The sequence below is a fragment of the Microchirus variegatus genome, assembly GCF_963457635.1.
Source record: "Microchirus variegatus genome assembly, chromosome: 9".
NCBI lineage: Eukaryota > Metazoa > Chordata > Actinopteri > Pleuronectiformes > Soleidae > Microchirus > Microchirus variegatus.
In genome coordinates this window covers 26,861,808-26,884,284 of record NC_139810.1, presented here as the reverse complement: position 1 = coordinate 26,884,284, position 22,477 = coordinate 26,861,808, and the positions used below count along the sequence as shown (strand labels likewise).

At 40.4% G+C, this 22,477-nt stretch overlaps 1 protein-coding gene across 1 annotated transcript in view; it reads left to right on the top strand.

The window, feature by feature from the left end:
• The window catches only part of pou6f1 (POU class 6 homeobox 1), a gene marked incomplete at its 3' end in the record, with an annotated part of 195,233 nt that overhangs the window by 37,922 nt on the left and 134,834 nt on the right, over positions 1-22,477 (top strand). The window lies entirely within an intron of this gene.

The following is a 22,477-nucleotide window of genomic DNA, read 5'->3' as shown; positions in this document are numbered from 1 at the left end:
TACTCTCGGATACTCTTTCCCGGCTTAGGTTCCATTGCAGTCTTTGTGCTGTAGTCAAGCCAAACGAAGGCCTCTGATAGTGTCCTCCGCTGAAAACTTACACCTAATAGTCCTGGAAATACTTGTTTATTTGTGTACTGTATATGCATTTTGCGACAGAGCCGAGATCGCTGCTTTTTTTCCTCGTTTTTGGTTTTTGTTTTTTAACTTTAATGTATGTGTATGTACTGTATGCACACAGTGAACTGAAGACGGTGAAGGTGAAGCAGCACAGAGCGGCAGACTGACGCTCGCGGCTGCTCGTGCAAATGCGGTCGATCGGTCAAAAAAAATCAAAACGGTGAAACAAAAAAAAAACTAGTTTACCTGTAGTTATGATGCCTATGATATTATTTCTTTGAGAAATGTGTGTTTTGTGAATTAGGTAATGTTTTTGTTTGTTTGTTTAAAGAGAGAGAGAGAGAAAAGAGCTACACTGTAATGTGTCATGTTGCTTGTTGTCATGTCATGAGGAAATGCCAGAGTAGATTTTCCCACTTGTTCTCTTTTAATGAATTAATGTCAAAGAGTTTAAGTCATAAGTGATCTCTTTAGATATCATAAAAAATAATAATAATAATATGAAGAAAAATCAGCATTTAAAGAGTCAAAGAAAACAACAGCCTGTGCTCATGAACGTAGTTATATGAGATCAAATTATGTGATGTTACTAATTTATCCAACGGGGTTGACAACAACCTGAATTTGTATATTTTATGTTCAATCTGTATGTGTGTGTGTGTGTCTACGTCACATTTGTATGCCTATACGAGCGATGAAGGTGTGTTTGTGATCTCAGACGTGCGTTGTATCCTGAAAGGTGCTGATGTTACGTATTTACATTTCATTGTATTTCTCTCTGCCATCATGAAAACATAACAAAACAAAAAAAAGAAAAGAAAGAGAAGGTTTTTAAAGGAGCCGTTTTCTCGCTGACTGATGCCTCTTGTAGGAAAACGCAATATAGCTACTGCACTGCAAATCCTTAATGTGGCAGTTATGGGACGAGGTGTGCTGTCTTTGCGTGTGTCAATGCAATCGTGGAAATGTCCTTTTTAAAGTTGTGTGACTGATACCTGTGTGTGTGTGGACTCTTCGCGCGCACGACGCACTCCTTTGTTTCGTTGCTTGAATTTAAAGCCGTTTTGCTTTTGCCCCGAACACAGGATGTGCTGCCGTGTACGGGACGTCTTTTAAATTCAGTTGTCTTAATATAAACCTGCTTAAGAGTTGCACCAAAGCAGTGGTTTCATGCCTAATTAAAAGGACGCTCTCTCCTCCATCCAGAGTTGAACAAAGCGGAGTCTCCAGGCTGCTGTGGCTCTGTTGTGTTGTGGCTCTTTTGTCTTCGCGTGACTTTTGCCTTGCAATAGTACCATTTTCAGATGATGATGATGATGATGATGATGATGATGATGATGATGATTACAAGCTGCCTATTGTTGTGCTTTTGTGTCCTCGGCGTTCCACTAATAGACTTGGGTCTGGAACCACTGCATCAAATTAACTCTAGTACACCATGTGATTGTGTGTCTGTCCGTGTGAGTGAGGTGTGTGTGTGTGTGTGTGTGTGTGTGCGACTGCTGACGAGACTGAGATGTTTTGACTTAATCTAAACGGCTGTGAGAATCACTCTCATGCTAACTGTTGCCTAAAGTGGACACAAAGGTTTTTTTTATATACAAAAATAAAGACAATAAAACACTAATTTCAAAAAGATAATGTTGTCAGTTTGTGTTTTTGAGGAAAAACAGGACTTTAAAAGTGATTCCCTCCCAGCATGGTATGATACTGTTAATGTGATTAAGTTAAATATTAAATATTAAATATTACTGGGTATTTGCAGCCATGTTAAACACAAAAGACATCATTATAATTATAATAGCCATTCGTGGAGAAGCAGAATTTGAGTTACCTTTGTCCTTTGTCTCTGGAGGTCATGACAAGGCCTTTTATTTTTTTGCCAAACACGTGGTTCACCACTAGATGGCAGCATCGGCCCAGTGCATTATTGCCCAAACACAGCCCGCCTGGTCTTCTCGTCAGTACGGTATGTTTGTGTGTCATTCACTTCACTTGTTACACACTGAGATGTGAGGATCTCTGCGTGTTATCCACGGTTCTCATGTTAGTATCAGCGAAGATTAACACGGCCAAGTATAACGTCGTCTCCGGAGTGTTTTCCACTGGTGAAAGTAGGACAGTCTCTTTTACTCTCGTCACTATTCTGGCCACGGTGTTACATTTAGTGGCATACATTGAATATATAACACATTATTATGTTTGTTCAAGTGTATACTCATTTTTAAAAGTACGTCGTTTAGCTTCTATGGCCTTAGAATAATGTCCTTTAGGTATTATTTACAACTCTTGTGTTGAGAAGGGTATGGAGCTAGCTTACCAGAAGCTAATCAAAGACTGATTAGCAGGGGTCATACCTATGTTCCCTGGGTCATATGTTCCCCGTTTTTCCCAAAAAAGGTCCTATGTTCCCCAATTTGTATGTGACAGGGGAACATGGGACCCTTTTTTTGAAAAAGGGTAGGGTTAGGGTTAGAGAAAGGGTCCTATGTTCCCCGGTCACATACAAAGCGGGGAACATAGGACCCGGGGAACATAGGTACGTTCCCATTAGCATCAGTACACCTGATGCTAATGCTAATGCTCGTCCGTTTAGCAGAGGTAGAAAGAATACCGAAATATTCTACTCAAGTGAAAGTACCGCTATTTTAATAACATTTAACTGAAGTACAAGTGAAAGTACTGGTCTAAAAATGTACTCAAGTTAAAGTAAAAAAAAAAGTAGCTTGTTTAAAATGTACGTTTTGGGGGTTCATTCTTGTGTCGTGCAAAATGAACAAGGAGACAAATCTCACTAATTCATTTTTTAATTATTATTATTAAAGGCAAACCTTTATAAATTAAAGTGCTGACAAAATAAATGATGTCAACACATAATCAAGGTCAAATAGGTCAAAGGTCACAAATGCCTTAACTTTCTCACTCACTTTCCAGTGTCTCAGTAACAGATGTGATTTAAAACACAGCAGGGTACAGTACTTCCTAAAAAACATACTTAGTAGTAGAAGTAGAATTACACTTTTTACTACACACAAAAAACAAGTAAATGTAATAAATTACTTCCATTACTTTCCGCTGATTATTATAACTATACTCCAACCTTACAAAGCCCGGTTGTTCGGCTGCTACTTTATCATACATGAACAAAATAGGTGTGTATAATCACGTCTACTCTTGTACACTGGTAACAAACGTCTTAAAGGGCCATTTCCCTATTTCAACTGTTGGATATTTCATGTTTTTTTTTATCCTTTCTGGTACATTAAGGCCACAGTAGTACCTTGATGAGCTTGGGAAAAGGCAGGGGAAACAAACAGTTGTTTGTTTGTTTGTTTTTTAGAGTCTCACCAAACCTTTAATTTCTCAGGACGGCTCCGTGACAGTAAGCACACGTGTAATCATGAGTGTTTCTCCTGCACACTCACTTGTTATCTTTCACCTCAAAAGGCAGGCTTCTTGTGTTTCACTGGGGGAAACAACGTCTGATTATTTGCTCATTTCTCTCTTCAATGGCAGGAAGTTGTGTGCTGGATAAAGTGGCACTTTGCTCCCTCCCTCTACTCCCCGCTGGCCTGTGCCAGAAGCAGCTTCTTATGAATGGCCTTTAGCCAGTGTAACCCCTGAGGTCTCTGCTCTGGGCTGCAGGATGCAGAGACTCACTGCTGTGACATTTACTTCCTTTGAGCAGGCTCAGGCTTTGCAAACCAAATAAGGATAACAACAGCTCCCGTCAGTGATTGGGTGACATTCTCTCATTTGGTTTTATTTTGAAAAGGGTGATGGTGTTGTGATGTGAAATGGCAGATTCTGATAGTACGAGTTTACCCAGCTTGTAAAAACAGTTGTGTGATGTGTTCTTTGTTTCCGAAAGAACCCTATGTCAGGTCTGTACTCAGGTTTCATTAGGGTACGCTTAGTTTTTTTTTAATAAACATTGTTCACTCAAGTTTATTCAGTAGTGCTGTACCTCATAGAATTGACCCAAGCTCGCCTTGGAACCCCTTTAAAGGACAATGAATACATCAGTGCATTAGGTGTTGTGCGGTAATGAATGTGCTACATTATTAAAGGTGCCATATGTAAGAATGTGGCCAAAAACAGTTACTACATTCAAATTCAAAATACTGAGGTCTTTTAGGTTTTGTTTTTTGACGTAACTGGCAATCCGTGGTTGCTCGTTAGCTGAGACTATACTGACTGCAATGATTGGTAGACGGCGGTAGGTGGCGCCACATGCTTTCAAAGCATAAACATGATTTGCAGTCTGCAAAATATTTTTTTTAATGCAAATATTTTGGCTGTACTGTTGTTGTTGGTGAGTTCAACTTGTTATATGAATATTATTCCTGAGTCTCTGTGACATATTAGGAGGATTTCATGGCCAGTTGCCTTAGATTTATTACATAATGCACCTTTAAATTAAACAACTAATTTACTGTGTTAAAGGGAAGTTTTTAAGCGTTTGCACAATATAGGACAAAAATGGTCCCAAGTTAAATTTTCATGCTAAATTTGTCTCTTTATTGAAGTCAAAAGCCAAAAATTAATAATTAAAGTGAGTGATTAAAATTATCCCTTTCCCAAGTGTATCACCTTATAAGTTTGTCCATGTGAGTAAACAAGCAAAACACAAACTGAGGCAAAATAAAAAATGTCCACTTGAAATTGTGGATTGTGGACAATTGTGGCAGCAGTACACAGAACTATGCATCAACAGTTTGTGTTCTCTATTGTTTCACCTCTCCACTGGCTGGAGGAAAGTCACCAGGATTGATGATGATGATGGAGCACATTAGAAGCATGTGGAAAGGATGTGGATTTCTTAAAAAAAAAAAGGAATATCATAATAAGGGGGACAGAGCGTCTCCCACAGTCTCCTCAGATCATGTTGACAGATGTGCAAAATCACCAGCTTCACTCTGGCTTTGATTTCTACTGTTATGACTGGACAGATCCGTGGAGAGCAACTGGGCATCTGCAGGGTTAGGGGTTTAAGAGTGAGTGACGTATGTTAATATGGAACGCTGCCACACCATCTCACTCCCGTCTACGAGTCTGCAAGTGCTGCTCCAGTGCCTGGAAAGAATGCTCACTCTTCCCTCTTCTCGCTCACTGTGACGCCAGTGCTGTGGCATCATTAGGCCCTCGCCGAAACCAATCCCTTTTAAATGGCACTATTCATAAAACTGGCGCGTGTTATTTTCTCTGGACGGCCGCGCTCGTCACGTGCTGGCTGAAGCGAGGCAGGAAATCCAGACCCTCCAGCAAAAAGTTCATTCTGGGTACTCGATCCACATATTCTCCTGAAAGAGAGGAAAAGGAAACAATATGGACAATAAAGGTCAACACATAAATTGTAGGAGCTCTGGGCTCATCAGCAAATAAATACAGTACGTCTCCTTAAAGGTGGTCTGGGAGCATTTTTTACTCTATTGAAAATGTCAGTCAGCTGTGGAGCAGATTTGCCTGTAAAAACATCATCCAATCATATTGAACGGCCCGAACAATTTAATTGGATCGTGATGCATCAATCAACTTGCCATCTGCCCCCCTCCCCCCTACACGCGCACCCCTCTTTGTGCTATAATCGCACATGCTCAGAACACAACGCCAGAGCTTATGCTAGCTTGCTAAATCCAATGGTGTTGGTTGCGTTGACCGGTGGAGCCAACTGAAAGCCCAGAAACTGCTGCAAAGTGATGCCACGGTGGCTCTGTTTCTACCGGACAAATGGATTAACTTTATGTTTTTGTGATCTTTTTTGAGAGTATTTGTAGTTTTTCATTATCACTTTCTCATTTGAACAAGTATCCAAAAAAACAGCATCACCGAAAAGTTGCTTGCGAATCTGTGCTCGTTGCACGTTCCTGTGCTCTGGACTCGTAGCTTCGGAGGGAACGTCTGGACTTCTGAATTCAAAATGTAGACTGCTTTGTTCAGGATCTCCAACCCTACTTTTAAGCTTTTCTCCATATCCTAACACTAAGGCATTGATCTTTTTGTGCGTCCAATATTTATTAATTGCACCTTTTCACAGGTTATGGCCTCAAAATGAGAATGTTAGGAGCCATGGCCAGGAAAGGTTGAATTGTTTAAACTACAAAAAAATCTGGCCCCCCAATGCTTCCAGTCCGGCCCGCAACTTAATTCCAGAAAAGCTAAAAAATAAATAAAAAATCTTGTGGTCTCTGCGAGCATTCCACAGCGCACCGAACAATCTTGATTTTTTTTTTTTTACATTTCTTGTTTTACATGCTGTTCCAATTTTCACATGTTGTTGCTTCACATTTGTTTTTATTTCAAAGTCTCAACAACAAGTTTCAAACCAACAGACTTCTCAGTCAAAAAAAAAATTGGCTAAAAATGCCTTCCATTTTGTAAGAAAATCAAAATATCAAAATGTAAATTTTATTCAATTTTATTTGAATACCCAGCCCCCAACCCAGTGTTTGCCAAGAAAGATTCTGGCCCTTCGACAAATATAGTTGGCGACCCGTGCCGTAGGGGATGTACTGCAGCGATGTGGATTGCTTCATTGTGTTTTGCTATTGCATAAATAATTAAACAAACTTACGCAATAGATGTTTTCTAGCCACTTCCAAGGCTCCAAAGATGTAAACTCGTCATTAACAGGACTTTGTGGCGTTTAACGCTGGCTTAAACACGCAAAAACAGGCTGAGGCTAAAATCTGGAGATTTGTTTTCTTGGCGGTTTAAGGTGGCACTGTCAGAGCGAGCAGCAACAACAACAACAACAACAACAAAAGGAAACTGAAAAGTAAAACATGGCAGCACATCAGCCAAGCGAGTCCCCACAGAACCAGAAAAACAGCTGTGTCCACAGTTGGATAAAATATGTCGTGTCTTGCTTTTGCCTGCCGGTCCCTCAGGACTTGTCATTTTTCGCCCCCAATCCCCCGAGTTCCCTCACATCAGCTCATAACGTGCACCAGGGAAGTTACCAACGAAAACAACAGCGTGTAGTTTTTATTCCGTTCACGTTTCCTTGTGTGCGTGTTTTCTGTTTTACATGCTCCTCGCTTCCTTTGTGTCCTGTAATAAAAACCATCCCGTTTGCTGAGCGACTGGCCGCGTGCCCGGCTTTCCTCGAGGTGGAAGTTGAAATATCTCGCCGCTTACACAGTCTCTTAACAACAAGCAGTGGGTAACCTCATCTGAATGTTTTCTGTCTTACACTGCGAGAGAGAAACGCAGTGACTTCACGTCAGAGGTATCTGCCTCTCCTCGACCGACTTTGATGGTGATTTTGATTTATTTGAACAGAGCGGTTGTCTTGACAAATTAGTTGTTAATTTGGTAAAAGTGGTGGGTAATTTGGGTTGTTGTCTGCCTTTACGTGTTTGTTTTCTCTTCATGATTACGCCTGTTTTGCTTTTAAACACCAACTGAATAGCTGCAGTAGATGGGGATCGGGGGATGTCAGCGTCATGATTGTAATCCACAATATTTCACAATCCGAATTAGTTTTTGTTGCCTAGTTGGAATTAACAACTAGGCAACAAGGAATCAGGAACATTGTCTCATTCCCCATCTTCAAATCCCATCTGAAAACCCACATTTTTAAACAGGCCTACTCCCTCTAACTCTCTAACTCTCTACCCGTTGCTGTTATTTTTTTGTTATTATTATTTTGTTGTTGTAAGGACGGAGTGTCATGAAAGGCGTCTTCAAATATATTATTATTAATAACATATAAGGAATTTATATATGTCCTTTTCGCCAATTATCTGGTGGATTGCCATATTTTCTATATTCATGATTCATGATTCGTGGTGCATTGAATCTTGCTATTTTGAATCTATAAGATTTCCCAATTTTTTTAATCTAATTTTATGGTTTTGAAAATAAATGTTATTACTTATTACATCATATTGGCTGGATTTCCGCTAATTTTATTCAAAAATCTGGTAGTATTAACCTTTGATTCCCCATCTAATCTTCAATTGCCACAGTGTTTGTATTGTATTTGTGATTTTACACCAATAATAACTTTTGTTGATCTGCCAACATTTTGGTCCACATACAATAGGTGTCATGTCTAATTGTTTGGTTTAAAAGCACCAGTATACAGTGTACACCAGTATGTAGAAGCTTTTTACGGAAATTATATTTTTAATGCTAAAATATAATCATTATGAATGTTATGCTATTGATTCAATTCTGACTTCTCAGAGAAGAAGCTCAGTGAGCCAGGCTTAAATTATAATATATAAACAGGTGAATTCAGTTTGTTATTTGCCAAATAAATAACAATAACCTGTTTATTTCTAAAATATGTATGTTTTTATGACAGGTGGTCTAATAAGCACATGACGGTCGTCACGGATCAACATGATCATGTATTTGCAGTCAATACTCCAAGCGTTGCTATCAGCCTGTTCACTGTAACTGCGTCTGTCTGCCGTTTGGTGCTAAACGTGGAATTTTGGGCACTTAAAACTGAAAGCAACACTATATTAAATGTTGAAACTCAACCCCGGTTTATTTTGTGTAACCACAAGTGACACAGTGTACAAGTGACAGTCATTTAAGATGGTGAATGTGAGCGATATTCTATCGTCTTAATATCAACACGCTCTTACTGTCGGTGTCACTCCTCTCAGTCCCACTGTGCCCGAGACAACTCTCGTGTTTACGTCTTTCAAAGCAGCTTTTCAATCAAAAAATGAAAAAAAACAAAACAAACAGAATGTGTTTAAACTGCACGTAAACACACGTGTCTTTGTTTAAATGCGCTGTGTAACAATGTCGTTTTTTTATCTTTGTTTTTTTTTTTTAGCTCCTCTCGCCTGTTGATCCTGATGCTGCTGTCGCCTCAGGCTGCAGTGATCAATAACATGTTTTTGCCGGGGGGTCAGACTCTGTGTTGGAGAGGTGGTGGGAATAAGACAAACAACTGTTTTTGAAATATCTGGGAAAGGATGTCGAATCACTTCCTGTCTATGTGCGCTGTTCTCTAAAGGGCAATTAAGTGAATCATGTAAAAGTCCCATCGTGATGTCTTACCCTTGTAATGACAGGAGAGTTTGTTGATATCATATTCCTTCCGTTCTTTTTCGAACCTTGTATAAAGTACCTTAAAGGGATATTTGAGTAAAAGTACAAGTATCTTACCAGAAAATCACATTGGTAGAAGTTTTTTTTAATAATATTACTTCAGTAAAAGTCTTTAAGCATATGACATTAACTTAATTTTGGCATCAAAAGTGATTTTCTGATGTAAAATGTACTTAAGTAAGTGTAAGTTTTAGAAGTAAAAGTATTAAAAAAGTGAGAAGTAATGATTGAGCCATTGTAGTTCAGTGGTAGAGTGAGTTGTCTTTCAACTGAAAGGTTGTGGGTTCAATTCCTGGCCCTGTGGGTCCTTGAGCAAGACACTTAACCCCATGTATAGTGTAAAGCAGCTCATCAAGACTAGAAAAGCTCTATATAAATAGAGACCATTACTAACTCTTCTTCATCTTCTTCTGATTTTATTTGGAGTAACAAAGATAGTTCGAGGAAATGTAGGAGTAAGAGTACACACTTACATGTGTGAATGTTGTACTTAAGTACAGTAACAAGGTATTTTGCTGCAACACTGAATCTTGTTGTCTAAAACTGGCAGTGATAGTCAGTCCCAGCAGGAGCCAGCCTCGTGTTTATAGCAGCTCAGCTTTTATACACTGAATGTTTTGTGTAGATGACGCCATTTCCTGTAACAATGAAGCCTCGCTGGTCCTACCTGTGAAAACAATGCTCTGCCCTGTCGTCTTTGTGGGTAAGAGTTTCCACACTGTGTTGTGCCAGACTGCTGCTTTTTTTTTTTTTCCCTCAGCTCTCATCACACATGGTGTCATGGAAACACGTATGCAGAAGCAGCCAGTGGTGTGTGTGTGTGTGTGTGTGTGTGTTTTATGTGGTTCTCCAGGACCTTTTCTGACATAAACTCTGACCTAGTGACCAGTAATCCTCATGGGGACCCAATCCTGGTCATAATGAGGCGGAACTTAACTTTAGAGTGTGTGTCCAAGCGAGGAAGAGGGCGCGTTCCATTTTGTGCAGTAATCTGACAGGGTGGAGTTAACTTAGGAAATGCTTTTACGGGGTCACAGGTGCTGATTAACATGGCGCTGATAAGAAATAGTGTGTTGTGACTAAGTGTTCTTAAGGTTCGTTGAATTGCGGATTGCATTTTCTCAGCTTGTTTGTTACACATCAGGAGGTTGTTTTTTGGGACATGTTTGTCTGTTTGTGAGCAGCATAACTCGGAAAAAAAAAATAGGGGTGAAGATTTGCAGCAAGAAGACATGGGTTATCGACCCGGTTTGAACAAGGGCCTTTTCAGCATGGAGTTTTACATGTTCTCTGTGTGGGTTTTCTCCCACAGTCTAAAAACATGCAGATTTGGGGGATTAGGACACTCTAAATTGAGGCATGAATGTGAGAGTGGACGGTTGTTTGTCTCTCTCTCTGTGTGGCCCTGCTGTGATGGACTGACAACCTGTCCCCTATGTCAGCTGGGATCGCCACCAGCGACCCCTGAGACCCTCATGTGGGGGGATAAAGCTGTAGAAGATGAGATGAGATGAAGGTCATGGCCCGGTAAGGAAGATTAGACTTGGATCCAGACACAGAAACTGACTGACCATGTTGGAGGTTTGCAGTCTGTGACCTCTCTCTCTCTAGTAGCCCATTGACTCCTGCTGTAGAAAACATATTACTCCATATGTGCCTTAATTCTCCACATTTTTACTCACATTCTCACATGGTCGAAATGACCCGAGCTCCCATTAAAAACACATAAACTATATTTTCTCATTGCTGTCGTTGGTGCCCATGTGTGCAGGGCCTGGTCTCGGGTTACCTCTGGGGAAACAGGCTTTGCATGACTCCAACAGGTGATGGGGCTTGATGGAGGGGCTTGTCATAACACTTCACTGCAGCGCACCTCCTGCTGGAAATTAATTACACATTAGGCCTGACTGCAGAGAATTATATTAATAGCCTCGCTCTCCAGAGTTTTAATAGCAAGGGAATCCTCTCGGAAAAGAATGGAAAAATCAGAGGCGTCTCTCTTAAGAACGAACTGCTCCGTCTGACAACATCTCTGCAACTTGTGGCCCAAACAAAGTTCTGTGAGTTCACGCAGGGTTTGGTTCTTTTAAAAAACCTGTCCTGCATCTGTGAGCTGAGGTTTTAAGTGTTAGCAATGAGTAACAGATAACAGGTCAGTTCAACCAAATGAACGCAAGGTTAATCTCTGGAATGCTGGATAGAGCTCTGCGGACGTCCTCCCTGTCTTCTCTGTGTCCTTCAGAATAAATGCTAACATGCACAGTTACAAGATGAGAGGAAACCGTGATGGGTTTTACCAAAACAATCAGCGGTGATTTTCATCCTGTCTGGAGGTTTCAGACGAAATCACGACTGGCGTGCAGAGTCACCTGAGCTCTTTAAACTGCTAAAGATTATCCACCAGCAAGAGTTAGAAGGTCACAGCGCTGCTCAATGTCAATTTGATCTCCTCCTTCATCCTTTAATGGCAGCTGCTCCCAGAGATGTCATGGTCCAGCACCTCCACACTAGACGTGGCGGCTTTCCATCCTCAAAGGGAATCACGGAGAAATCGCTGGGGATCTTCATTTGTCTGGGTTTTAGTGAGTCGACTTGAGATTGACAAGGCGTTTCTGAAAAACATCAGAGCGCCGCGCCGTGATCATGCTACAGATTTACTTGACTTCCTTGTCAGACAGCATCCGGGAGCTGATAAAATATTTGAATAGAAACCCTAGATCTCCCCCACCACCACTCCCCCAAGTGGAATTAGGTACCAGGAGAGAGAAAGACGAGGAATTTAAAACTGCCATAAATTCTTGGCAAAGTAGCGTGATGGATGGTTAATGATTAGAAAATATCCCGACTCGCCTCATTTCACCTTTTGGTGCCGTTTCCCACGGGCCACTATTTTGTCACAGTGTGTACACAAAGGCTAAAGCAGGTGCAGTTAATGTTTTCTTACTGAGCCGACACAAACTAGACTAAAACTCCCTTTTCCCCTTAAGTTGCTTGAGGAAATGGGGAATTTATTGAAGGATGTATGTGAGAGTGGACGGTCGTGAGAGCAGATACAACGCATTTTGTTCCTTTCTTTGAACGGATATGGCTCGTATTTCAGTCAGCAATGACGTATTTATAACCATACTTCATATTTTGAGCTCTACTGTTTTCCAAATTCTTCCAATATGGGACATTAAAAACTCTTATCTATTTTAAGAGTTTAAGGCGCCCTTTAAAGGATCGATTCATTCAAATACAAACAAACGGTATTTACCTCCAATTTTCCAGAAATCCAAAAAAGTAATTGGGATAATGTTATGAGATCAGAAGCGTAAGAAAGCTTCTTGGAGGGTTGCTATATGATACTGAAGCAATACATTCGCCAAGCTGCTATCTTAAATTAAATACTCCATCATAACAATCTAAAGCTGCTGTCAGACTCTCTGGAGATTGTCTGAATGCAGCAGGAGAACCCCCCCCCCCTCCGCACAGTGTCCTGCCTCCTGCATGCTCAAACCAGGCGGCTCCACCCCCCTCTGGACATTCTTCCAGTGTTGTTACCCAGACAGTCTCCCACTGTGACCGTCCCATGTGAACAGCTAACTCCGGAGAAGATCCGGACCCTAGTCTACGGACATTATACAGACTTCACGTCTGATGTTTCTAGGACAATTGCAACCCAAGTCACATACACTACCGTTCAAAAGTTTGGGGTCACCTATACAATTTTTTCTGTGTTTTCCATTATAAAACTCACACTTTTATTCATCAAAAGAGTTGTGAAGTGAATAGAAAATATAGTCATGACATTGATAAGATTAGAAATAATGATTTTTATTCAAAATAATATTTTTGCCCTTTCGTTAAAGAACCAGCAAAACTGTTTTCAGCTGTGCTAACATCATTGCACAAGGGTTTTCAAGGGTTTTCTAATCATCCAATAGCCTTCTAACGCGATTAGTGATTAGCCATTAGAACACTGGAGAGATGGTTGCTGGAAATGGACCTCTATACATCTATGTACATATTCCATTTGACGTTTGCAGCTAGAATAGTCATTTTCCACATAAACAACATGTATAGAATGTATTTCTGATTCATTTAATGTTATATTCATTGAAAAAAAGTGCTTTTCCTTCAAAAATAGACATTTCTAAGTGACCCCAAACTTTTGAACAGTAGTCTAACTGGGGTCATTTTGGTGATCTGACTCTTTAAAGAAACAAACAAATTTGTTGTTTAGTTGTCTGCCTATATGAACCACAGATGGATACTGTCAGTTGTGTTTACCTGTTGTTGTGCATTAATGTGCAGTGTCCCTATGCTAAATAAATAATACTCCCAAGGCTAAATCGTTTGCTAACACATGCACACGCGCGCGCCCACGCCTCCAGGCCTCGCCGTTGATTATCACCAGATTAGAGGGTCTCTGTAGTTTCTCGCTAACATCAGCAGCATCTGAGCCTGCAGGCCTTTCACTGTGCTCAGGCCCCTTCATTATGCTCCTGCAGAGTGCGACCACTAACCCAGGGAGGGAAGGTCATCTCCCAGCCCTTTACTAATCACAGCCTCCCCTCAAGAGCAGCCCAGCCCCCTCTGCAGCAGCTGGCAGGTGAATCAACGCACTCTTTGTTGAATCACCTGAAAGTCTGTTTTTTTTTTTTTTTTTTTTTCGCTGATTACAGGGTAAAACTAGTGAGTCAGAGATGTACCTTTGTTGCATATGAACCAACAGCTGCCTCTAATTCATTTTTTAGTCATCACAGAGGACAGTTGTAAGGAACGTTATTGTATTCGTTGTATTAGTAATCCTGACGTCATGGCAAAGGTGTTAACGTATGTCAAAAACTATGAATAAAAGAGGGATAACGGAAGAATGGTGACAGACGGGTAATTGTGACAGACGTGATATATGATTATGGAAGGTTTGGGAATCCTTGCTGTTCAAGGCTTGGCTTTAAATCACAGTTAAAAGCGCAGGTGTGTTGCTATAAGAGAATAATATAACATAAGAGACTCACGCTGTGCTAATGAAGCCACCTGGTGCCTTAGCCCAGCATGGGTGAGCTTGCATGCGGCGGAATCTGCGGGAAAATTGAGCTGTGGAATGAGGAAGGATCTGGGCTCAAAGTGTTTCTATTACCAAAAGCAAATTAGGAAAAAAAAAGAAGATAGTTTGCAGCTGTGAAGCTTTAGGGAGCTACTGCAGCACCAGCAGCAGCTGGTTAGCATAGCTTAGCACAAATAGTGGCAATGGGGTGGGGGGAACGGCTAGTTTTAGTTTTTCAGCACATATAATGTCACGTAACGTAAAAGAGAATTGTGTGACCAGTCTAGTAAATGTAAAAGTGGATTACAATCACTTACTCCACCCTTAATCAAGCTAATGAGGTCAGCAACAACTGACACATTTGCCGACACAAAGATAGGCTAACAAGTGCTCAAACAGGATGTGAGAGAGATGTTATCATGAACTTTTTTGTCCCAAATGTGTTCCTAAAACACCGGAAGAAAAACATTTTCTGATTCGTAATTGGCTGTTGAAATGGTGCCTCAACACACGGCTTTATAGTTTTAGAACAAGATTGAACTGTGTTTGCTATGCTTAATCTGGCTAAAGCTGTTGTAAAGTCTTTGTGTTTCTAGTCTTTCGAGAAACAGACTAGTTTCTAGTCTTTGGGCAAAAGTAAGCTAACCAACCTCATATATTGTAAACACACAAGATTATTCTTTTTGTCAAAGAGGTAAAACGGTGGAACGAGATGGAGAACGAGCTCCCCATCGACATCCGGACAGCAGAAAGCCTCCACATCTTCCGCCGCCGACTAAAAACTCTTTTGACTCTACCTCGAATAAGAAAATGACGAAAAACCCAAAAAACTGCACTAACTTGTACGTTGCACTTATGACTAGCACCCTATAGTTTGGCATATTTGAAGCACAATGTTAAAATGCACTTACTGTAAGTCGCTTTGGATAAAAGCGTCTTCTTAATGACATGTAATGTAATATAAGAACGTAAAAGGGGCTAATAACAAGTTCTAAAAACAGTTGGTCCTGGTTGTTTAATCTTGGGCCAAAACAGCAACGGAAGAATGGTCATTATTTTGCACAAAGACAAGATTCACACTCGTTGTTTGTCATTTTACTGTTTGGCCTCACGGGCTTTACTGTCATAATACTTTATTGTGCCTTTGTGGGGTTTCTGTGTTGTACAGGGAGCCGGTCATTTGTTGATATTAAGCAGACCCCATCCTTACGCAAACAACAACTACTCACTCGCTGCTCACAGAGTTGGCGGATGGAAGTAGGCCACTGATGTTGATCTGATTCCATTTCATATAAGGTAGTCTACAGAGGTGAATGCAGAAGGTCTCTTTCATTGGCATTAAAAGATGGGTGGATGAGGGATCGATACATAGATATATTCCTTTATAAGAAATCTGTGCATATTATAGATGATAGTATGCTTGCTGTCAGGCTACAGATGGTTTGCAGTCCTCTTATTTACCATCTAAGGCATTATACAATGTCGGCTTTAAAAACAGACCTACAGTTTTCTTTATAGTCATAACAAGACTTGAGGAAGTTGTAGTCAGTGGTCAGCAAACAGTTACAGTTCACATTTCCCCATGAAACCGCAGCATGTTTGCATTTCATCACTGACGCGAGCGACTCAGCAGAATCTCACCAGTGAACAATGTCTTCTCCCTCAGACATTGGAAATGAGTCGGTGTGGAGTCACAGGCTGAAGACAACTCCCTGCATTTCTGCCCTGACAACCATGCAGACCCTTTTAACAGTGCATTATGTCGTTATTAACTAGGGAAGCATCATTGCATTCACTTGGGAAAAAATATTTTTTGGTTAGTAATTATTTCTGTTTTTCTGAGTAATTTATTTTTTGTTTTGTTTTTCAGAGTAATTTCCTACACCGCCCCCAAAGTGAAATGACGGAAAAAACTGATAAAAAAAAAAAAATTGAAATCTCGAGTTTCAAAGTGGAGATCTTGATTTTCCAAAAAAGTCAGATTTTTTTTTTTTTCAACATTTTTTCAAAATCTCAAACTCGAGATCTCGACTTCGAAGCTCGAGATTAAAAAAAAAAAAAAAAAAAAATGTTGACACATTTTTTTTTTCCATAATTTTTTGGAAACTCGAGATTTAAAAAAAATTACGAAGTAAAATTTACAAAAAAAAGGTTTTCATATTTTTTTGGAAACTCGAGATTTCATTTTTTTTCTCATGTCACTTCGGGGGCTCCGTAATTTCCTCATTTCTGTTTTTCAGGGTAATTTTAAAAAAATGATATTACCATTAATTTGTCGAATTTACACAGGCACCTGAGGACCATGGGAGTAGGTATGAAGTTCTCATGAGAGTTCGGGGGGGAAAAAACAGGAACAAAATATTAGTCAGAAAAACAGAAAAAAAATGATTCAAAAGAACAAACCAAAAAAGAAATTACTTATTTTTTGTTTTGTTTTTCAAATGAATGCAATGCGCTCATGTAATTAACAAATGAGCTGACGGTTAAATATTTTTTTGTGGTCAACATCAGCAGAGGAGAGTGGAGGCCACCCACAGATTAGTGGTAATGTGGTGAATAAACACTCCACATCTCACATTGCTTTCTCCTCATAATGCTATTATTACAACTTGTTAGGACTGAGTTTCTGTAATGTGGTAGTGATAAATAAGTCGGCATAAATTCATCGCGTCGCTTGTCGGAGTATGTTTTCAAGGCTTTGGAATGATGTTTGTCCTGGTGTCACCTCAGATCTTCTCTTACCAAGAAGTCGGTTAAGAGGTGAAGGGAACACCTGGCTGATTGAGGTCAGAGGAACCAGATGAAGGAATTCAGCCTCCTCACCTGCTCGTTTTCAACAGCTGGATGGCGTTAATTCTGATTGCCTAAAAATATCTGCCGTCCAGAACAGCCTTCTAAATCGAAGCATGACGCTCCGTCAAAATCTGTTTCAATTCACCGTATCTCCATTTCACATCTAAGGCCCTTTCACAGTCCAGAGAGCGACACGACGATGCTTTCATGCCCTGAATTTAACTCATTTCTCCTCTGCTTAGTGTGTGGTGACTTTAATTGGCTGTAGGAGGTTGCGGTTCAGGATGCAAGGACGCCCAACATGACTGCAATGGAAATAGCACGTATGAGTGAAGGAACGCCTTAGTCACTTTTTTGCGCTCGCGGAGAGGTCTCCACGGTTGTGTCATCGAGCTTGCGCAACGCTCAGCTGAGAGAACGGGCTTTCCACGGCCAGTAAATGACCCCACCCAGCTGGGCTCTGTTGTCCTCATCCGAAGCCTCCCCTCTCCACCTCTTAGTAACATCATGAGCACGGCCCGCGCCACAACTGAGAGACATGGAAGCAATTATGGCAGCAGGCACGGGAATATGCAATACGGGCAGGGTGCAGTCAAATCTGAGCAACTGAGTCAAAAAAACCGATTAAATCTTCATTTTTATGAATGTGTAGTAACATAAAATACGCAGATCTGAGCATATGTTTTGTCAAAGAGGCAGACGTGTCACGCCGTACATGATCAGATGACTTATCACAGAGAAGAACTGCACAGCCCTCTGTGGTGAAAACAGCTGTTTTAAGGCTTCTGTGGGTCAGGAGACTCTTTGTGAAGTTGGATGTGAAATACTGATGTGTTCACTGAAACAGATTTTTGTTTTTCTGTTATGGTCATTAAAAGATGAACGCCCACTATACTACCATTTTGAGTCCCAGAATAAAACCACTCTAAAAAGTGAAACTAAAACACAAACAAACCCACTTCATTTGATTAGCTTTATTATAACTATCTTTTTGTATATTGTTATAATGAGGAATGAAGGCTGTGGATTTGGAATTGGAAATGTTTTTTATTACAAGGGTATATAAACTTTTATTTGCCCATAACGGCAACCGTCTAATGCAAAAAGAGCCCTAATAAATGTAACTTTTTATTCCCTTTTGTTTATGTTTACGTCGTGGGCTTAATTGTCCAACATAATAATGTGTGTTATAGCAGCCAGTTCTTTTCGGAGTCATTTCTTTTCCCAGTCTCCTGCAACAATTGAATAATCCCTTTAACGGTAAATGTAAGCAATTAAATGTGACCGATTATTCATCTCAATAAGTGAAAATGGTTCAGTGATATAGAGTCTACGTCATTTCGTAGATGAATGGTCTTCGATTTGCAGCTTTTTTTGCTTCTCGTGTGATTTCTTTCCAGATTCAGATGATGAAAATGTTTTCTCACCACTTTCTTTCACAGACTCTTCAAAGATTCCCTGTGATCCTCCCATCATACCAATATGATATTTCTTTCCTTTCTGGTCTTCCACCAACGCAGAGGTCATTATCGTTCACATGAGGTATTTATTTTTTTGTTTTTATTATATATGTATATATATATATATATATATATATATATATTTTAAATCAAGGAGGAACACACAACCCTTCAGTAGTTGTGGTTCGGGGGCCAAATCCTGATGGACTTAGATGGGTCCGTCCAAAAGAACTGGACTCGCCCATGACAACAGCTCCTCTGGGAGTCTACCCCTCCTTGTTACTCATGGAAACCAATATGTTAACACACACGTTCACATGACGACTCAAATATTCCATGTCTGACGTCTCCCAGATGCAGGGGTGAGATTGTGTGTGTGTGTGTGTGTGTGGGGGGGGGGGGTTCAGTTTGAGCTGTGAATTCATATATTATATATGCATTTGTGTGTGAGTCAACGGGAGTGAGACGTGGGGGTTGCGTTGTAAAAAAAAAAAAAAAGGGAAATTTCTGCGTTCACAGCTCCTGTACCTAGGCTAGAACACGCTTAGATGCCAGATCGCTAATAGAAACCAGACGCGCTTGCACATGGGGGCAGCGAGGCTTTCAGAGAGGGAACCACTGGGGGAGTGATGGTGGAAAGCAGAGCGCTACAGAGGATGAATGAAAGAACGAGAAAAAGGGGGAGAGGAGAGGAAACGGCACAGATAACAAACTTTTAACCGTTATTTGGCCTCACTGGAGGGACGAGATTTCTCCATCCTGCTGCGAGATGAGTACTCCTGAGTGATAAGGAGGAAGCCAGCAAAGCACTTAACCGAGATAATTCTTCAAAAAAAAAAAAAAAAAAAAACCGGGGGCCTGCTGTATATGTGAGAACACATCTCTGCGGCTTGACACCTTATTGATTTGACACCTTCGCTATAAACACATGCACACGTAACGTACAGATAACCACCCGGCGACAAAGCCTGTTATAAATGTAGCCGGCAGCATTGTGCAGTGTGAACATAAACACTGTGAGAGAATGTGAGAAAGTATGGCGTAATAGTGTTTTATTGGACAAACTGTGTGTTGGGAGTAGAATTTGAACGTGTTGTGTAATTCGGGACATTGGGACGTCGGATGAGGTGATTCATAGCCATAATTTGCGCAAATCGTTTGTTTTCTCAAGACTTTCATACGGCCGTTCAGTCTCCTCTCCTCTCACTTCTCCGCTCTCTTTATTCCTGTACTCTATTTCAGGTCATAAAGACACAGACAGTAAGTACTAGTGAGCAGGGAACGCGCTGATAAACAGCACGGGGAAAATACACTTCCTTATTTAGAATCGCAGCGAGCGCCTTTGAGTCACCAGGCATCAGGAGCACAGGATTTGTTCCCGTGGGGAGTTCATTAAGTAGAATGAATCAACCGTTTAGCACAAGCGTTAGATGCGTGCTCATACGAGATGCACGTTTTACCATGAATGGTCAATTCCTTCTCGGAGCAGTGAGACATTTAGTCTCCAGGTGGTTGGAGATGAATCAGCTTCCAGAGCCGTGGTGTCGCTGACCGTAGGAGCCTCAGACACTGGACGCAGACATGTCGTGTTTCAGTTTATTTTCATTTGAGCAATCTGCGAAAGAAATCAGTATAGGGTTAGACAGATTTGGGGGTGTATATACGCCGAACGTGCAGGCCTTATTGGTTTATTTATGCTTTCATCTGCTGAAATCTTAACGCAAAACAGCCTTTTACTTGTTCAATTTCATTTTACTGTTGAAAATAAATGAGTAAGTAAACTCATTTGAACAACAGTGCAACCAGGAATGCTATGTGCTGGCTGCAGAAACTCTGTCTCAGAGGTAAATTATAGAAGTCACATATTTCATGGATATGATTTGAGGGCTCATTAGTGTTCCCATGGGAAAAAAAAAAAAAACTGCTGCCGAAACCTTGTTTACGAAACCAAAGTGAGGTAAATAAATTACCAGCTCTACTGTGGTGAATTTATGGAAAGTCACTGGCAAAGCTAATGCTTTCCTGTCGTATTCCGCTCATGGTGTTCCACTGGAAATGTGTTTTGTAGGTGAAGCTACTGTTGTTAAAAAAAAAAAAAAAATCTGTATTTTGTCATTTGCTCCACGGGGAAGACACCACTGCAGTGTGTAGGTGGTCCCTTACCATAAGCCCTGAGCTGTGTTGTATTACTGTTACCGCATATGTGTGGTCCACAAAACTGCATTTTGTCACTGCTATATTACCACAACGCATTTAATACTCAGTCACAGCGACACTACACTTATCCCACATAATATTATAATACTTTAATATGACACAAAGAAGTAAAGCTGTGTTCATTATGACCTCGGTAAGCGCGGTCGCTAATGAAGACTTTAACGCGGTGATTTCGACAGCATGGGACGTTATATATAAATAAAATGAATCTCCTCTCCTTTGAAAAGAGTTTTAAAGATTCTAATATACAACCACAGTGAGACTGGGATTAGGATTGTGGGATTATTGGCCGCAATGTTTGACTGTGAGAACATTTTTTTTTCAAATATAGCAGCATGTGTCAATGCTGGGCTAGTATGCTAGTAGTTAGCACTGTTGAGTCCCAGTCTGGGACTTTTTTGTGTGTTATACGGTCTCGCCGCGTCTGTGTTTCGTTCAATACAATAAAGATCCTTTCCTTTCCTTAATAAAGCATGTAAATATAAGTGATGTGTCTATTTGACACCAACAAGTCATATTAATCAACATTTCTGTAAATATGGCAGCGTTAGCTGAAAGGCTAACTGTAGTCCATGGTGTGATGTTACAATAAGGTCACGAAAGAGCAAAGGTAAAGATACAACTAGATAGTTATAAGCTGCAACTACAGGTAGAACAGTAATGTTGAATAATAATGTTAGCATTGATGATAACAAAGCTGAAATTAAATAAAATACTCAAAATATCTCTTCATATCCTTAAGAGATAAACGGGAGAAAATAAAATAAATGATCGAGGCTCTATTTTAGTCCAGATGCTGGGCTAGTATGCTAGTAGTTAGCACTGTTGATTAACAGTCTGGGACTTTTCTGTGTTTGCACGGTCTCGCCGCGTCAGTGTTACGTTCAATACAATAAAGATCCTTTCCTTAATAAAGTATGTAAATATAAGTAATTTGTCACCAACAAGTCATATTAATCAACATTAATCAGCATTTCTGTAAATATGGCAGCGTTAGCTGAAAGGCTAACTGTAGTCCATGGTGTGATGTTACAATAAGGTCACGAAAGAGCAAAGGTAAAGATACAACTAGATGGTTATAAGCTGCAACTACAGGTAGAACAGTAATGAAATGTTAGCATTGATGATAATAAAGCAGAAATTAAATAAAATACTCAACATTTCTTCATATCCTCAACGGGAGAAAATAAAATAAATGATCGAGGCTCTATTTTTAGTCCAGATGCTGCTTGAATTGTGCACCAGCCACAGATTCAGTATTAACGACTGTCCCGCTGAAACATTTTCCATGGAGATGTCCCAGAACTGGATTCAACGGCAATAAAAATACCTGCATTGATAGCTTTTTCCGACTGGCTTTAGCTTGTATTTCAATGATCATTTTCAACAACACGGTCATATTTCATGTTATATTAATACCTGCCGCGCACAACATACTGCTCATATAGTGGAATGCTTGGACTCCTGTCATTGAACAAATAAACTCAGAAAACAGGTGACTTGTTGGAGAGGTTATTTAACACGTAAACTTTGGGCACGAGTAGGAAACCTACGCACGAACCATAATAACGCTACTGACCTCGTAACCCTTCATTAGAGAAGACACTTCACTTCCCCTCCGCACTGTTTGCTTGTGTGTCTCTGGTTTTGTTTGGAATGTAACCCTATCCAGACGGAGGACATGCTACGTGAGAAGTCGACGCAAATGCCCTCATTAGTCTTTACCTCCACTGAAAAAGAAAGAAAGAAAAAAAAAAGGTAATAAAATCATGCCAAA